The following is an 18,312-nucleotide window of genomic DNA, read 5'->3' on the forward strand; positions in this document are numbered from 1 at the left end:
CAATGCCTGCTCACAGCTCAAACCAACCTCTATGTCACGGCTGGGTAAAGTGCAACTCGTGCAGACGGGGCATCAGTGGGCAGGGCCAACAACAACAGGTAGAGGGACTGGTGGAAAGAGGAGAAAGCTCCAGGTGGGGAGAGAGGCAGAGGTGGGAAGGATGAGCGGAGAGGGTGCAGCTGTTCCAGGTGAGGTAAGCTCGTGTCTGAGGAACAGAGGAGACGGCGGATGCTGGAGGAACTCAGCAGGTCAGGCAGCATTGGAGGGAGGAAATGGCCACAACCCTTCATCTGGACTGAAAGATAGAGAGGAGACAGACTGTATAAAACATTGGAGGGAAGGGGCGGAGCATGAGCTGACAGGTGAAAGGTGGTTCAAAGTGATGGGCAGACGGGGAAACAGTGACAGAAACAGACGTGATAGGTGGAGGCATCGAGGGGAGACAGCTGATGGAATCTGAAAGAGTGAGGAGAACCACCAGGCTGGAGAAGAAAAGAGAGGGGGGGGGGGAAGCAGCGGAGATGGGTAATTTCTGACACAAAAGTGGAGCACAGGAGAAGGACCCCTGACCAAAAGTGGCAGGAGGGAGCTTCTTGGCAAATGGGAGTATCGGAGGAGACGGGGAGTCACCAAGGCTTTTGCTCACCTACTGAATGGACCATTGACCAGTATCAAAGGAGGCTCCAAGGCTTTTGCCATTGACCATAAAGTACTCGCTCCATCACCAATCACCTTGCCAGTAATCCCATGGCAAATCAATTACATCAGCAGTTAACCTCGCCAGAAAACTAACCGAGTTACCCTGCCTGCTATTGTGAAAATCGGCAGTGACCCAGTTCAGAACAAATACAATATGACATTTCACCACTTAAACATGGCACAGAGGTCAGGTCATCTGATCTCACCTAAAACGCAGGGCGATTCCGGGCCCACGTGGAACCCTTCCATAAAAAACAATAGCAGCCTTGTCCCATTGTACAGAATGTCACCATTCAACTAAAGAACAGCCTAGCCAGCCTGTAAAATAACATGCCTGATAAACAGAGGTGTTTTGAGAAGCAAAAAAAATGCAAATGCTGAGATCTGAAATAAAAAAAACACAAAATGCAGGGGTTACTCAGCAGGCCAGACAGTGTCTATAGAAAGAAAAAGATAGATCATGTTTCAAGTAAATGCCCTAGTTACATTGCGAGTATTTTCACTGTAAAAATACTTAGTTACACTTTGAGTAAAATCATTGTAATCACCAGAGCATTTAATTACACTACGAGCATTTACAAATATGTGAGCTGAGGCAGGAGAAGACAACTCGCCTCTCAATTCTGTTCCACCATTCAATAAAATTGTAGCTGATCTGTTTGCCACTTCCGATCTGCATTCCTGTCTCCTTCTTATCAAGCATCTAACACTCTTTAACACTATTCAAATACTTGGCTTTGAGGAAGAGAGTAACAAAAGCTCACTAGCATAAGTAAGAATTTCCCCTCATTTCTGCCTTAAAGGGAAGATGTATCATTTTCTTCACTCTTGGTTCTGCATTCTCCCACATCCTCTCTGCACTCACTGTCAATACATTATATGGTTCAATTAAATCCCTTTTTAGATATAAACTTCAGCGGAACAAGCGTGACTATTCCTAACATTTCTCACAATCATATTCTGTATAAGGTCCTCTGTTGTGGTTTAATTAGAAGTTCCAATACAACCCCTATCCAGTATCCAGTTCACACAATAAACTATCAACCCTGTGAGCTTTCCTAATTTCTGCATACCAGTCGACTGTGAATCGTGCATGATTCCAGGTACAGAGAGAGCTGTACGCTCAGCCAACTCCATCACAGGCACTGGCCTCCCAGCCATCGAGGACAATTTCAAAAGGTGGCATCCATCATCAATGACCCTCAAGGAGATGCCTGCCCCCTTCTCATTGTTAGCCTTAGAAAGACTTGCCTTCATCTTCCACTATTGAATTGGACAGAAGCAATCCCAGCCCCAATAAGCCTCAAGCATTGCCTTGAGTCTGGCAATGAAGACATAGCACGTGGGGTGGGGGAGCGCAGAAGACTGGGGCCTAAACGCTAGCTTCCTTGGTCCTTGAGTGTGTTTCCCCTTGCATCATGGGCCACTCTTTTTAGGGAGCTGGGATTCCCTAGAGGATTTCTAGGACCTGCTGGCAAACAGGGATGGCTGATAGTCCACAGGTCATCGGTTCCACCCATGAGAGCAGCCTACTCCTACTGCTCCAGTACTCTCCATAGTGTTTAGTGCTGTTTTTGCATGATGCCCAAGCCTGTCTGGATTCTGTAACTACCATATTTAGCATTTAAATCTCTGCTGGTCAATCCAAAATAACTGATTGCATATTTACTTACATTAAAGTTTTGAAATTTAATGTATTCACAATTCTTCATAATGTAAATTCCTTTCAAATCTGCCCATCTTTGTGACATGGCAACTTGGGTAAACATGAACACTGCTCACTGTCACACCACTTCAGCTGCCTGGCCAGCTACATAGGCAGCCCTTCCATTCTACCTTACAGCTTTAAGCAGCACAGTCACTGAGGGGTTTCACCTGCCAATGAAAGGGAGGTCCATGGACCTTCCTCTGGGAATACTTTAGTCACCTCTTCAAAACCACTGGAGCAGGTTCATTGAGCATCAGCCACCTTTCACAAATTCAGTGGCTCACTTTGATCCAAGCAAAAAAGGTTCTTTCCCCAATAACATACCTCTGGCTATGAACACTCTGGGATAGTTTTCACCCATTTAACCATGCAACTTCTCCCTAAAATGACAGTACTACTATCCTCCACCCAGTCTACCGACCACAGGTATACCTGGTACACCGGTACTTATCCGGTTTCATTGCTTCCCACCCACGGTTCCGGTACCCGGTACCGCCAGGTCTAATCGCTGATGTAAACTCCCCGGTACCGCCAGGTCTAATCGCTGATGTAAACCCCAGGTACCGACAGGTCTAATCGCTGATGTATGTAACTCCCCGGTACCGCCAGGTCTAATCGCTGATGTAAACTCCCCGGTACCGCCAGGTCTAATCGCTGATGTACGTAACTCCCGGTACCGCCAGGTCTAATCGCTGATGTAAACCCCGGTACCGACAGGTCTAATCGCTGATGTAAACCCCGGTACCGACAGGTCTAATCGCTGATGTAAACTCCCCGGTACCGCCAGGTCTAATCGCTGATGTAAACTCCCCGGTACCGCCAGGTCTAATCGCTGATGATGTAAACCCCCGGTACCGACAGGTCTAATCGCTGATGTAAACCCCGGTACCACCAGGTCTAATCGCTGATGTAAACCCCTGGTACCGACAGGTCTAATCGCTGATGTACGTAACTCCCCGGTACCGCCAGGTCTAATCGCTGATGTAAACCCCTGGTACCGACAGGTCTAATCGCTGATGTACGTAACTCCCCGGTACCGACAGGTCTAATCGCTGATGTAAACCCCCGGTACCGACAGGTCTAATCGCTGATGTACGTAACTCCCCGGTACCGACAGGTCTAATCGCTGATGTAAACCCCCGGTACCGACAGGTCTAATCGCTGATGTACGTAACTCCCCGGTACCGACAGGTCTAATCGCTGATGTAAACCCCCGGTACCGACAGGTCTAATCGCTGATGTACGTAACTCCCCGGTACCGACAGGTCTAATCGCTGATGTACGTAACTCCCCGGTACCGACAGGTCTAATCGCTGATGTAAACCCCCGGTACCGACAGGTCTAATCGCTGATGTAAACTCCCGGTACCGACAGGTCTAATCGCTGATGTAAACCCCGGTACCGACCCCTCTCGATCCCCTTACCGGGTCCGTGTCTCCTCTGGCCACAAATACCGCCCACCTTATCCAATATTTATGAAATGCCGGGCAGCGACCAATCGGAAGGAGGGGGCGGATCCCTCGGGAATGTCGCTGATCGGCGGTGGGCCTGGTCCCGGAATTCGGATTGGAGCCTCGGTCTTTCCTGGCAGTCTTTGCGGGAGCCGAGTGCCTTCCCTTTTTCTATCCAACGCGCGACTCAGCCTGTGGACACGCCCGCGATAAACGTCTGGCCGAGTCCAGGCCGTGGAAAACTAGCTGCGCGTTGCCGGCTGCGCTGAGCTGGGAAGCAATGGGATCAGGCCATTTGGCCCGTCATTCCCTCTCGGTCATTCAATAAACATGGTCTATCTTTTACCTCAGCACCGCCTTGCACTCGTCCATGTCCCTCATTTCCTTAATATCAATTACGCATGGAGTCGTACTACACTGGAACAGGCCCACCATGTCCATACAGACATTTTTGCCCACTGAGACTGAATCCCCTTTACTGGCTATAACCCTACCACCAAACACATCTTTACTTCCCTCACTCTCTGCTTTCTGACCTGTTCCACTTGCGCACCACCGATGTAAATTGGGTTGTGCGGTCCACTACTCCTTCTGAAGTCAACAACCAATTCCTTCGTCTTGCTGACGTTGAGGGATAGGTTATTGTCTTCGCACCATGCCATCAGGTTCTTAATTTCCTCTCTGTACTCAAACTCACCATTACCTGAGATACGGCCCACAATTGTTGTGTCATCAGCGAACTTATATATTGAGTTTGATGGAAACTTGGCTACACAATCATGGCTGTACAGTGAGTACAGCAGGGGGCTGAGTACACAGCCTTGTGGGGCACCGGTGCTCAGGGTGATTGTAGAGGAGAGCTTGTCCCCTATTTTTACAGCCTGGGTCCTGTCTGTGAGGAAGTTGAAGATCCAGCTGCAGATCTGAGTGCTAAGGCCCAGGTTCCGGAGCTTAGGAATCAGTTTATTTGGAATGATGGTATTAAGTTTGTAAATTCCGATTCCCATTCCCATTCTAATATATTGGTCCATGGCCTCCTCTTTTGCCACAATGGAGTGAAGGAGCAACATCTCATATTACGTCTTGGTAGCCTTCAACCAGATGGCATGAACATCAATTTCTCCTTCTGGTAATTTTTTCCTCTCCTCCTTCTCTCTTCTATTCCCCACTCACTTGCCTGATCACTGAACTGTTCCCACAACCTATGGACTCACTTTCAAGGACACTTCATCTCAGGTTCTCAATATTTATTGCTTATTTATCTATCTATCTATTGATCTATTTATTTATTTATTTTCTTTCTTTCTTTTTGTTGTCTTTTGCGTACTGGTTGTCTGCCCTCTTGATGCATTATAGATATTGAATTTATTGAGTATGCCTACAAGAAAATTAATCTCAGGGTTGTTTCTGGTGACATATGTACTTTGATAATGCATTTACTTTGAACTTTGAACACTCTGACCTCTTACCCTTTTTCCTCACCTGCCGATCATCTCGCCCTGGTGACCCGCCTTCTTTCTTCCCATTCTCCCATAGTCCATTCTCCTCTGCTATTAGATTCCCTTTTCTCCAACCATTTACCTTTCTCACCCACCTGGCGTCACCTATCACCTTCTAGCTAGTACTCCTTACCCTCTCCCCACCTTTTTATTCTGGTATCTTCCCCCTTCCTCTCCAGTCATCAAGAAGGGTCTCAGCTCAAAATGTCAACTGTTTATTAATTTCCATGGATGCTGCCTGCCTTGCTGAGTTCCCTTAGAATTTTGTGTGTGTTGCATTGGATAGTAATGCAGTCTGTGGAAAGGCATATGTGTCTCTGTAATATATCTGGTCTCAGAAAGAGACCGAGATGGAGACAGTGTTACGAGCCCCATACAAGTCCACTCTCCCCTCCTCATCTACCTATAAACCCCTCCACACCTAAATCCACTGGTCATTTTGCTCCTAACCCCTTTATACTGGCTACCTCCGTCTTTTGGACCAGATGAAGGGTCCTGACCTGAAACTTCAACCGTCCACTTTCCTCCGCAGATACTACCTGATCTGCCGAGTTCCGTGTGTTTGTTTTGCTACAGCATGAGAGATGCTGCTTTAGTTTTTTTTAGGCATCCGTTAGTCTCATGAGACCATGGATTTGCGCCTTGGAAAGTTTTCAGGGCGCAGGCCTAGGCAAGGTTGTATGGAAGACCAGCAGTTGCCCATGCTGCAAGTCTCCCCTCTCCATGCTACCAATGTTGTCCAAGGGAAGGGTATTAGGACCCATACAGCTTGGCACCGGTGACATCGCAGAGCAACGTGTGGTTAAGTGCCTCGCTCAACGACACAACACGCTGCCTCAGCCAAGGCTTGAACTAGCGACCTTCAAATCACTAGACAAACGCCTTAACCACTTGGCCACGCGCCAACACTGAGATGCTGCTTAAGGAAACAATAAGCTATTGGTGCTGTGCTGCAGGATATGTAACGACTGAGCAGGCTGAGGCCGCATAGGATGCACTGAGGAAACAGGAGTGGGTTGTGCAAGAAGCCGGTGAGCACATACCAGCAGTCTCAGGGACAGCTTCTAACCTGCTGTTATAAGGTTATTGAATGTTTTCCTAGTACAATATAATGGACTCTTGACCTCACAATCTACCTTGATATGATCTTCCACCTTTTTGTTTATTTGCCCTGAACTTTCTCTGTAGCTGTTGCACTTTACTTAACATTGTTAATATTTTACTTTGTTCTACTTCAATGTACTGTATAATAAATTGATCCATACAATCTGTACGCAAAATAAGCTTTTCATAGTATCTCGGTGCATGTGATAATAACAAACCAATTCCAATTCCAAGAAAGCTTAATCCTTGCGGCTGCAGTTTCAGCTAATTAACCTGCCCAAAGAAAAGAGAGACTGGAGAAAGAGTCCACACCATCGCTATTCATTGTGAGTCCACATAAGTGGGTTTATAGGGATATATGCTGGTCCTAGCTCCCATTTTTGAATATGGAATTAACACTTACTGTTCCCTGACGACAGTCTGTGACAAGCAAATATTTGATCATGGGAGGATTTAGGGCCAAAGGGCACAGCTTCCTGTGACAAGCAGATACTTGATCATGGGAGAGTCTAGGGCCAAAGGGCACAGCTTCAGGGTAGAAGGACATTGTCCCTTCAGAACAGAGAGGAGGAGGAATTTCTTTAGCCAGAGGGAGGTGAATCTGTGAAATTCTTTGCCACAGATGGCTGTGGAGACCAAGTTATTGAGAATATTTAAAGCAGAGGTTGATAAGTTCTTGATTAGTAAGGATGTTAAAGGTTACAGGGAGAAGGCAGGAGAATGGGAATGAGAGGGACAGTAAATCGGCCCTGATGGAAAAGCCGAACAGATTCGATGGGACGAATGGCCTAAATGTACTCCAATGTTTTATGGTCTTACATAAAATCAGGGTTGGGGAATGAAGAACCTGAGGCAGTAGGCAAAAAGTCAAAGGCAAAGATTTATTAGGAACTTGAGGTGTATCTTTTATTTTAAACACAGCACAAAATCTATATAGAATGAACTGCCAGAGGAAGTAGTTGAGGCTGATATAATACAACTTTTAAAAGACATTTGGACAGTACATAGATTGGAAAGGTTTAGAACAGGGGCTCCCAACAGTTTTTATGCCAAGAACCCCTACCATTAATGGAGTGGTGCATGGAGCCCAGGTTGGGAACACTTGGTTTAGAAGGATACGGGACAAATGCAGGCAAATAGACTAGCTTTGATGGGGCATCACGGTCAGCATGGACCAGTTGGGCCGAACAGCCTCTTCTGTGCTCTAGGACCCTATTTAGACTATACGTCTATAGTGGATTAAGCAGCACAGGCCAAGGTTATTATCTTACCGGACTGGTCACAAGGGGAGAACAGTCGATCAGGAATCTGGAGATTGCATTAGATGCATTACAAGCACTTTACCAGTTCACTACTCACATTACAGGCACTTTACTAGTTCACTACTCACATTACAGGCACTTTACCAGTTCACTACTCACATTACAGGCACTTTACTAGTTCACTACTCACATTACAGGCACCTCACCAGTTCACTACTCACATTACAGGCACTTTACCAGTTCACTACTCACAGCTAGAATTAAGGAGAACCATTGGCATTCAGTGGCGGTGCCAGAGATTATCTCTTGCTGGTGATACAGTGGGGCTGAATTATTCAGTGATGGTGCTGAGGGATGTACCCTATGGTAGGGGTCCCCAACCTTTTTTGCGCTGCGGACCTGTTTAATATTGACAATATTCTTGCGGACCGTCCGACCGGGTGGGGGGGGGGGGGGTGTGGTAGGGTTGCCAACGGACAAGAGTAGCAGTCAAATACGTTGTGTTTGCCCCGAGAAAGACTGTCATGACCATGAAGCCTTGCACAGGCACCAGTGCGCGTGCGTGTACGTGCCGATTGTTTTCTACAAATCGTTTTTGGCAATTCTGTTCAGTGAAGCTGCACTGTTTGTACATTATTTCTACTTTATATAGGCTGTGTATTTATCATATCATTCCTGCTTTTACTATATGTTAGTGTTATTTTAGGTTTTATGTAACACAGCGCATGAATATAGTGGTAAGTCAATTATAAGTCACTTATAAGTCAATAGCATCATAACATTTTAAATAACGTTTGGATATTAAACACACAGCACATATTTTCCCCGTATGAACATATAAAATCATTGCAACACACCAATATCGCTGAATCAGTGGGAGCCCTGGGCTTGTTTTCCTACAACAAGACGGTCCTATTGAGGGGTGATGGGAGACAACGATACACGAAGGGGGTTCCTTATCTCCAGTCTATTCCGCAGTTTAGTTTTCGTTGTGTTCATTGCAGAAAAGCCCGCTTTGCAGAGATATGTTGGAAATGGAAGCAACGTTTTCAGTGCTTTCGTGGCTATCTCAGGATATTTAGCCTTGACTTTGATCCGGAATGCCGGCAGAAATGTTATGTCAAACATACTTTTCAGCCCACCGTCATTTACAAGCTCGAGGAGTTGATCTTCTTCCCGCGCTGACATGGATGACGCGTGGGTAATGACCTCGCGTGCGTTCAAGCTCAACAGTGGACGTGACAGGGAATGAGGAAAGGTGCAGCTGACTCATATCGTTTCATATTGCCAAATCATATCGTTTCCTCGCAGCCTGGTAGCATGTGCTTTGCGGCCCGGTGGTTGGGGACTGCTGCCCTATGGTAATATGTATTCACAAGGCCAGACGCGTGGCGTTCAAAAGTCAGTTTCAAGCATTATGTGCCTACTATAAATGCCTCTGTTGACTCACAAGCAACAGCAATTGATAGATATAATATAGAAGTGAACTGTGACAGTGTCAACAGCATAGGAGACAACCGGGGCTACACAGAGCATAAACAAACAAACCAACAGAGCATCCGACCCACAGCGCACAACGTGAATCACGCACAAATCCCACAATCAGCAGCAAATGCGTGCTTTTCAACTGAAAAACACAACACCATCCCGCAATGTCTATTGCTATTCGCATTACATAGACCGACAATGCCAAAAGATACACTGTTATTAAAGTCAAATAAGGCAAAAACAGATGCAAGGCTTTACCAGGAGTTGGACAAATCGTACTCTGACCATGCAATACCTCAATTAATCGGCTACTGAATTCAAAACAAAAATCAACAGAATCACCGCTTGCAGCAGGAATTCTGCAGATGCTGGAAATTCAAGCAACACACATCAAAGTTGCTGGTGAACGCAGCAGGCCAGGCAGCATCTCTAGGAAGAGGTACAGTCGACGTTTCAGGCCGAGACCCTTCGTCAGGACTCCTGAAACGTCGACTGTACCTCTTCCTAGAGATACTGCCTGGCCTGCTGCGTTCACTAGCAACTTTGAAGAATCACTGCTTGGAAGTCTAAGCAAAACCGGTAGGTTTAATAGCAGTAAATGTAATAGTTTAGGATTTGCAGGAAACATAAGGACTATGGGGTATCTACCACAAAATAATAATAACAATCAGCATTAGTCTTGGCCCAAATTTTTTAAAAAATCAGCTGCGCTCACCATTGATGTTTTGAGAGAAGCACAATCCGTCTGTTGTTGTGATTGGTGGGGAAAGCATCAATGATTTTCTGGATGTCAAGTGCTTTGATCCTCCGGCTGTTTATGGCCAACAGGGCCAAGTTGCTGTTCTGAGCATCACCGCTGCTATTACTTAGGTAGTTTTTGAGGCATCTGAGGCAAGAGAAACTCCGTTTGCATGAGGCAGATGTCACAGGTAGAGTCAGAGATATGCAGATTAGTTTGTATAAATCTATAAATGCATTGCAGTAGGGTCTCATTGGAGCTAGAAATTCCACTGTGTAATTCGCTGTCTGCCCTTGCTGGAGACTCAACCACAGTTCGCATATACTCATGATTGTCTTGGATGATCTTTGCATGTCCTTTGTCAAGCATATTTCCTAATCTTGAACCATCTTGTTTTCTCAATTTGACTTCGGTCCATGTCTCCATAGCAAACTTATGAGCTGTACTTACATGGTGGGTTTTGAAAGCTGTTGTAGCTTTCCGCCAGTTGTGGTAACCGGTGACAGTGAAGGTAGACTCAGAATGGAACCCATGTCCTCCACACAGGAAATGCCTGCGTGCGAAGCAAAACATAGTATCTTTTGTGATCGAATATTCCAGTCAGTCCAACCAGCCACGAATAAAACTCCTTTGCTGATTGCCAAACTGTTGCGAGCAGCGAAGGGTACTTTTTCAATGCTGACCGATGGGGTCCTTCCTCAGGCTGCTGGCTAACATCGCTAACAGTAATCCCACTAGCACTAAGAACAGCTTCATCCACGTTCTCTTCCGAATCCCGCTCCAATTCTTGTTTCTCCACTTTGCCCTCACACTCCTTTGACGAACTGCTGTCGCCCTCATCCCCACTTACTTCTTTCTGCATGTCACTTTCAATTAAGACAGGCTCAAGCTGTGACACCACTGATTCCTGTGGATGAGGTAGTTTTCTCACTAAAAATTGATCCATTTTTCACACCGCCAAAATAATACACGTGCCAGGCCGACACTAGCTGTGCGTGGCATCCGTTGGTCTCGCGAGACCACGGATCGGCGCCTGGATGTATACTATCGATCTCTCGTGTGAGTGAGAGTGAGTGACATCACTACCTTAAGTGATCTTAGATCAGCTTAACGGATCTGAGGACAGCAACGGCAAGACATTGACAACGAACAAATAAGCAGAAGTGTAGAGTGGATCTGACAGAGTTTATAAATTTATTGCTGCGTGGGTGCTGTGGTAATTGGGGGTGCTGTTTCACTAGATCAACTGGAGAAACAAGCTGTATAGCTGTACAGAAAAAGCAAAGCAGCTGCAATTTGTATGTGAAATTTCAGTTAATTTTTTGGTGGTGCTATAGCCCCAGCTAGCACCACCTTAGCACTGTCCCTGTTGGCACTTCCTTATTAGAAAGTCTGTGAAGTTGTACTTTGGAAGATTTGATTGTCAGAAGTCAGAATATATATGTAATCCAGGAATCCACCCTGAGAGATGAGCTACAATATGAGAGAGAGTTACCTCTGGAAAAGTATATACAGATATTTAAAGTGGTAGAGTTATCTGAAGCGAGGCTAGAGACAGAACATGGAGCTGTACAGCACAGGAACAGGCCATTTTGCCCACAGTGTTGTGCCAGACCAGCTAAAAATCAAATCAAAAACACCCAAACACTAATCCACCCACCTACACCATGTCCATATCCCTCCATCTTCCCTGCATCCATGTGCTGATCCAAACGTCTCTTAAAAGCCTCTAATGTATTTGCCTCTACCAACATACCAGGCACCCACCACTCTGAGTAAAAAACTTACCCCTCACATTCCTGTTGAACCTACCCCCTCTCAGCTTCAATGCATGTCCTCTGGTATTAGACATTTCAACCCTGGTTAGGGGGGCTGTAGAACAATCCGATCGGTGTGATTGCACCCTTCTTATTCCTGAGTTCCACCCAGTGGTCTCAGAGTCTGACCCCTCCATGAGTTCAGCTGTGATATTGTCCCTGATTAGCAGTGCAACTCCACACTGCCCCCCTTTATCTCCTCCTCTATCTTTCCTAAAAATTCAAAAACCTGGTATATTAATCACCCATTCCTTCCCCTCTCTTAACCATTACTGTAATGGCCACAACATCATAGTTCCATGTACTGATCCATGCTCTAAGTTCATCACCCCTTACCCATAATACTCTGAACTACACACTTCAAACTATCCGACCCATCATACTTGTTATTTTGATTTTGCCTTTCAATACTTTCCCTGACATCTACCTTCGGGTCCGAGCCTTCATTTTCTGACCCAGTGCTCTGGTTCTCAGCCCGCTGCAAAACTAATCTAAACCCTGCCAAGTAGCATTAGTACACCTCCCGGCCAGGCTATAGGTTACACCTCCAGTTCAGGTGCCACCCCCCCCCCCCTCCTGTAGAGGTCACCTCTTCCCCAGAAAGTGTTCCAATACTGTAATCCAAGAGCTTGAAACCCTGTCCCCAGCTCCATCTCCTCAGCCACGCTATCACCCTTTGGAGTAGCATTAGCAAACCTTCTGGCCAGGATATTGTTTACTCTCCAGTTCACATGCAACCTGTCCCTCTTGTACAGGTCACCCCATTCCTACCTGCACAGAAAGTAATCCAGAGATTGCAACTTTGGCGGTCCTTCACTTCAGCCTCATTCCTAACTCTATATACTCATTGCCCCTGCTCTCCCTGTGTCAATGGTGCCAATATGCACTGTGGCCTCTGGCTGTTCACCCTCCTCCTTGAGAATATCCTTCAGCTGCTCTAATACATGATGGGAAGCAACACACCATCCTGGTGTCCAATGTGGCCATATAATCTCCTTGCTGAACTGCTAACTATAGAATCCCCTATAACTACTGCACTGCCTGGCTTTACCCTTCTCAGTCGAGCCTCAGAGCCAGGCACAGTACCACTAGCCTGGCTGCTGCTGTCGTGATCTGGTGGGTCATCTCCTCCCAGCAGTATCTGAAGAGGAATACTTGTTGCTGAGGGGAATGGCCACAGAGGAATACTGCACTGACTTCTTAATTCCCTTACCTCTCTAGGTGGTCACCCGTCTACTGTCTGAAGCCTGTACGCTGGGTGAGACCACCTCTTTAAAAAGTCTTTGGTCTCCCAAATGATCCTGAGTACATCCAACTCTGGCTCCAGCTCTTTGACCTGGTCAGTCAGGAGCTGAAGTTAGGTGCACTTCCCGCAGATGTAGCCATGAGAAAAACCCTAAGGTACCTTGAATTCCTACAATCTGATAGGAGGAGCATTCCATCATGACCACTCTATACTAAAAAAGAAAAAAGCTTGCCTCTACTTAATTGTGTCTTCACCTATTCATACCAAAGCCTGTTATTCTAAAACCTTCACGCTCTATCACTGGCATACTCTGACAATGGCCGCTCTACTTGAGCCTATCTACCTTTTACTTGCAGCTGTTTAGGCCTCTGACGCTGACACCTGCACTGCCCAAAAGGATCAGCCTTACTTGAGTCTGCTCCTTTTATCCTCTCTCTTTTGACTTTCATAGGCTCTGACGCTGACACACTCTCCTCGCACATAGACTGCCAAAGAAAGATGGTGAGCGGCTTGCAGTAGGAGAGTTAGGCACGAGACAACAGGCAGAACAGGAAAAGTACAGCCAGGATTGGTTGGATAGTGTAGTGTAGTGGACAGCAAAATAAATTCCTGAAGAAAAATATACCTGCTTATGGAAAATCATTTCTACAAATAATATTCAATGAAGTGGTCTTCAGAGATCCTTAAAGTGTACAAAATGACTTTCACAGGGACAGGAAAAAGATCAGATTCAGAATACAGCCAGTCACATTATAGCTGGTGTCAAAAGAAGACAATTCAGTGGAACAAACATCATATGTATCCATAATAAAAATAATAATATTAATAAGCAAAAATTGTTAATACTGTCAACAATATCATATTACCACAATATTTAGGAAAACATACTGTGCAGCATTAACAGCAGTGCAGTGCAATGGCTTCAAAGTCAAGGCACTGATTAATAGAAACTCAAAACTGAGTAATGAAATGAGAACACCAAAATAGCAGAAAAAATTAAAACCTTAAGAGTAGAAATAGCTCTCCTAATGGAGTATAAAATGGATAACCTGAGCAAGAAAGTTAAGAGAAAAACTAAGGAATAGTTATGGAAATACAAACACAACATATGATCAACCTAACAAAATTATTGCAGAATTTATAGAAACACTAAAACAAAGCCAGGCAAAATAGAACCATGAAATGTGCCAGATGAAGAAAACAGAATTATTAGTTAATATAGGTCTTTGAAAATAAATTTGACACACCAAAATGTCACCAAATCTAGCACAGAACAACCAACAAACACAGCGATAATGAACTTTTGGTCTAATATCCAGTCAAACAGAGTGATGCACAATCAAGAAGCAAACTGGATTAGTGAGGAAACAGAATGCACTCACACTATTGAGGACTTGCAAACACCTGAAGTTACAGTAGATTTGTTAAAAGCAGATATAAAAAACATACCCACAACTGGAAAAGTACCAGCAGTGACAATATTCATAATTATTGGTATAAAAATTTTTCTTGCTTTCATCTGTACCTATGAATACTTATCACCAATTTTCTTAAAAATCCTGAAAAACTGCCCAAACACATCTCTTACCTAAAGGAGAAAAATCAAATGATCCATCAGAATATCGTCCTATTACTTGTTTACAAACTATATATAAAACTGTAACATATTTCCTCAAAGAATCCGACATTTCCTTCTTCCCCATTATATACAGCATGTAGCAGACATTCCTGTTGGTGTTTACATTTCTTGCCAGCTTACTTGCTCAGTCTGCATTCTTGTCTTTCACTGGTTTAATGTAATTTCTCCAAATTTCTGGCCAATACTAATTTGATGCTATCCCAAATTTCCTTGGTTTTTCATAGAAGGATTATCATTCCCTTGGTCTTTATTTATCACTGAAATAGATTGTGATTAGAAATTATAACACATCTCCTTATATGTCTTCCACTACTTATCTGCATTTTTATCTTTTAACTTATTTTCCAAGTTCTTCATAGACAACTACCCATTTTCAACTATCTTTATTTAAGTTTAGGCCCAATTTGCACACTCAAACTGAATATAAACTTTCTTGATACAATCATTCTTCCTTAGCGAAAGATACCATTAATTAATCCTGCTTCACAGCCACATCTAGTAATTATATTTCATGGTTGCTGTAGCAGTTACTTGAGAACAAACTAAGACCGCTCTGAGACTGAACATGGGGATTGACACTGTATGGTATGCTCCAAAATTACCAAATTCCAAAGAATACTTATAATCCTTTAATAAGAAACCAGCAAAGACAAAAAATCTTGTAATGACAAAAAACGAATGATACTAAGACTAACAATATAACAAAATAAGTGGCAGGGTTAGTGATTGCATTAGTGATCTTAGCATTCTGAAGCATATCTAAGCCGTCAACAAAAAAAATCACCCTGGCTGACTCCCTGGCTCTAACTAAACTAAACTGAACTAGACAAAGTGTGAAGACGTAACTATACTCTTCTGTTCTATCACATGACAAATTACCCATAATACAACACAGACAGGTAGAAAATAGATACAAGGTTTCCATATCCCAGCCCCTAATTATTACACTATAATAATTACAACTATATGCTGCTAAAAACAGGAGACATGAAATCTTAACATTCATACAGATGTCCTCTTTCTTCTTCTTCCATACAAGTCCTGCAACAATCATCTGGGGCAGAGGTTACCAGCACTTAGCCAGTACAGAGTGATCTTTACTATCTTTGACCCATTCACTGTTTCCAGAACAAGTTTGACATGTACTGGACCTGCTTCCATTTACGACTAGCATAGATGCCTTTCTTTTAGGGGGGGGGGGGAGTGTGAAGGGGTTAAAATCTACTTCATTTCTTTCTGAAGAAGAACATCACTGATTTATGAATAATTCCACTTCTTAATGGCTTCTCTCAACTCAAGCTCAGCTGAAAAAAGGCAGCAGCTCTTCAGGGCAGATTTCCCTGAATGCCGTCAGGATGAACAAGTTGGTGTGTGAAGAAAAGACCACAAGTTCATGGAGCTTGTTGCAAATCTGCAAAACTGGTGGATGGCCACTACAGATTAGTTTACCTTTGAGAAAGAAAGAGGTTAACATGCCAAAATCTAGAGGATTCGTACGGCTGGTGCACATCAAAACCAAGAACAGAGTCTGGACAAGCCTATAACCAAGAGGCAGAGGTTTAAGCAGCTACTGCTCCAGAAGCTTCATGATTTTGACTTGACAGAGAGTGATGGTGCATTCAGTCTGATACTTTCAAGTTTAAGATTACCATCCAAGATAGCCTTTGGAGATGACATTCTTCATGAAAGCTGTGTAGTCAGTGTGAAATGACAAATCCTTCTTAAACCTCTTCCTTAGATTTAATCTACTCTCCAGAAAGGGGAATCCTCTCCACAGTTAGCTCCATCTATGACTCCTCAGAAACCTTGAGGAGTGTTATGAAGATCCTGCAGGATCTTTGTAGGAAGGTTTGTTACATTATCAGAGCACAGTTCATGAACCTGTCCTCATCTTGCTGTAAAGCATTGAAGTGCATTAATGAGGGAATCTGTGTCTATACAGCTTGTCATCGTAACAGTGATGAACTCCGTATGAGGGATGGAAACTGACTTCGATATAGGAACGCTCACCACAGGACTGTCCTGCTGGAGCACTTTTAGCATTCACCACTCTGGAAGCCCTTAGCACATTACCTTCAGCCATCTGTGCAGCAGTTCCTGCAACATCAGCTGTTCCTTCCTTCTCCACAGTGGCTTCTTCCTCCTCCACAGCGGCTTCTTCCTTCTCCACAGTGGCTTCTTCCTTCTCCACAGTGGCTTCTTCCTTCTCCACAGCTGTTCCTTCCTCCTCCACAGTGGCTTCTTCCTCCTCCACAGTGGCTTCTTCCTCCTCCACAGTGGCTTCTTCCTCCTCCACAGTGGTTTCTTCCTTCTCCACAGTGGCTTCTTCCTTTTCCACAGCTGTTCCTTCCTTCTCCACAGTGGCTTCTTCCTTCTCCACAGCTGTTCCTTCCTTCTCCACAGTGGCTTCTTCCTTCTCCACAGCTGTTCCTTCCTTCTCCACAGTGGCTTCTTCCTTCTCCACAGCTGTTCCTTCCTCCTCCACAGTGGCTTCTTCCTCCTCCACAGTGGCTTCTTCCTCCTCCACAGTGGCTTCTTCCTCCTCCACAGTGGCTTCTTCCTTCTCCACAGTGGCTCCTTCCTTCTCCACAGTGGCTTCTTCCTTCTCCACAGTGGCTTCTTCCTTTTCCACAGCTGTTCCTTCCTTCTCCACAGTGGCTTCTTCCTTCTCCACAGTGGCTTCTTCCTTCTCCACAGTGGCTTCTTCCTTCTCCACAGCTGTTCCTTCCTTCTCTACAGTGGCTTCTTCCTTCTACACAGCTGTTCCTTCCTTTCTTTCTTTTCAAATCTTTTTATTGTCATATATTACAGGAAAAATAACATGAGTACATTGAAGTAACAACACTTATAATGCCTCAAAAAAAATTATCTTAAAGATTGAAAAAAAAAATTGTGATAACAAAAAAAACCTACCAAGCAGAAAAGTGAGAAAAAAAAAACCCATTAGGTGTACAACCCCGGAGCCATGCGTCATACAAAAAGCTTCTAAAAATAAACATCAAACCACCAACAAGAAAAGAAAATATACTAAAAAAATTACAATTAGATCGTGGAAAAATTATATCAATTAACTCAAATGATAATAACGAGCAAATGAGCCCCATCTTTTCTCAAAATCAAATAAAGGTTCAAAGGTTCGACTTCTAATTTTCTCTGAATTAAAACATGGCATTACTTGAGAGAACCATTGTGACAAAGTGGGAGCTGATGTATCCTTTCACTTCAACAAAGTGGCCCTCCTAGCTATCAATGTAACAAGTGCAATAACATGTTGGTCAGACACAGAAATACCATGAATATTTTGAGGAATTATTCCAAAAGGCACAGTTAATTTATTAGGTTGTAAATTAATTTTAAGTGCTTTAGAAATTGTTGAAAAAACCCACTTCCAGAACTGTTCCAATATAGAACAAGACCAAAACATATGTGTCAGTGTAGCTATCTCAGTTTTACACCTATCACGATGACTATCAATATTAGAAAAGATTTTAGAAAGTCTCTCCTTTGTCAAATGATAACGATGTACAATTTTAAATTGAATCAATGAATGGCTAGCACAAATTGAAGAAGAGTTAACCAACTTCAATATCCGCATCCAATCCTCATCATAAAAGTCAAATTAAGTTCCTTTTCCCAATCCTGTTTAATCTTAGATAAAGG

The 18,312-nt window shown here is 44.1% G+C and overlaps 1 protein-coding gene across 1 annotated transcript in view; it reads right to left on the reverse strand.

The window, feature by feature from the left end:
• Window positions 1-3,908, reverse strand: part of cpt1ab (carnitine palmitoyltransferase 1Ab (liver)) — a 97,879-nt gene extending 93,971 nt beyond the window's left edge. Inside the window, exon 1 of the mRNA XM_072272129.1 lies at window positions 3,832-3,908. The gene's annotated coding sequence lies outside the window, so the exon portion shown is untranslated. The remainder of the gene's footprint in view (window positions 1-3,831) is intronic.
• Between the last annotated feature and the right edge of the window lie 14,404 nt (window positions 3,909-18,312).

This window comes from Mobula birostris, chromosome 11 (assembly GCF_030028105.1).
Source record: "Mobula birostris isolate sMobBir1 chromosome 11, sMobBir1.hap1, whole genome shotgun sequence".
NCBI classification, from domain to species: domain Eukaryota; kingdom Metazoa; phylum Chordata; class Chondrichthyes; order Myliobatiformes; family Myliobatidae; genus Mobula; species Mobula birostris.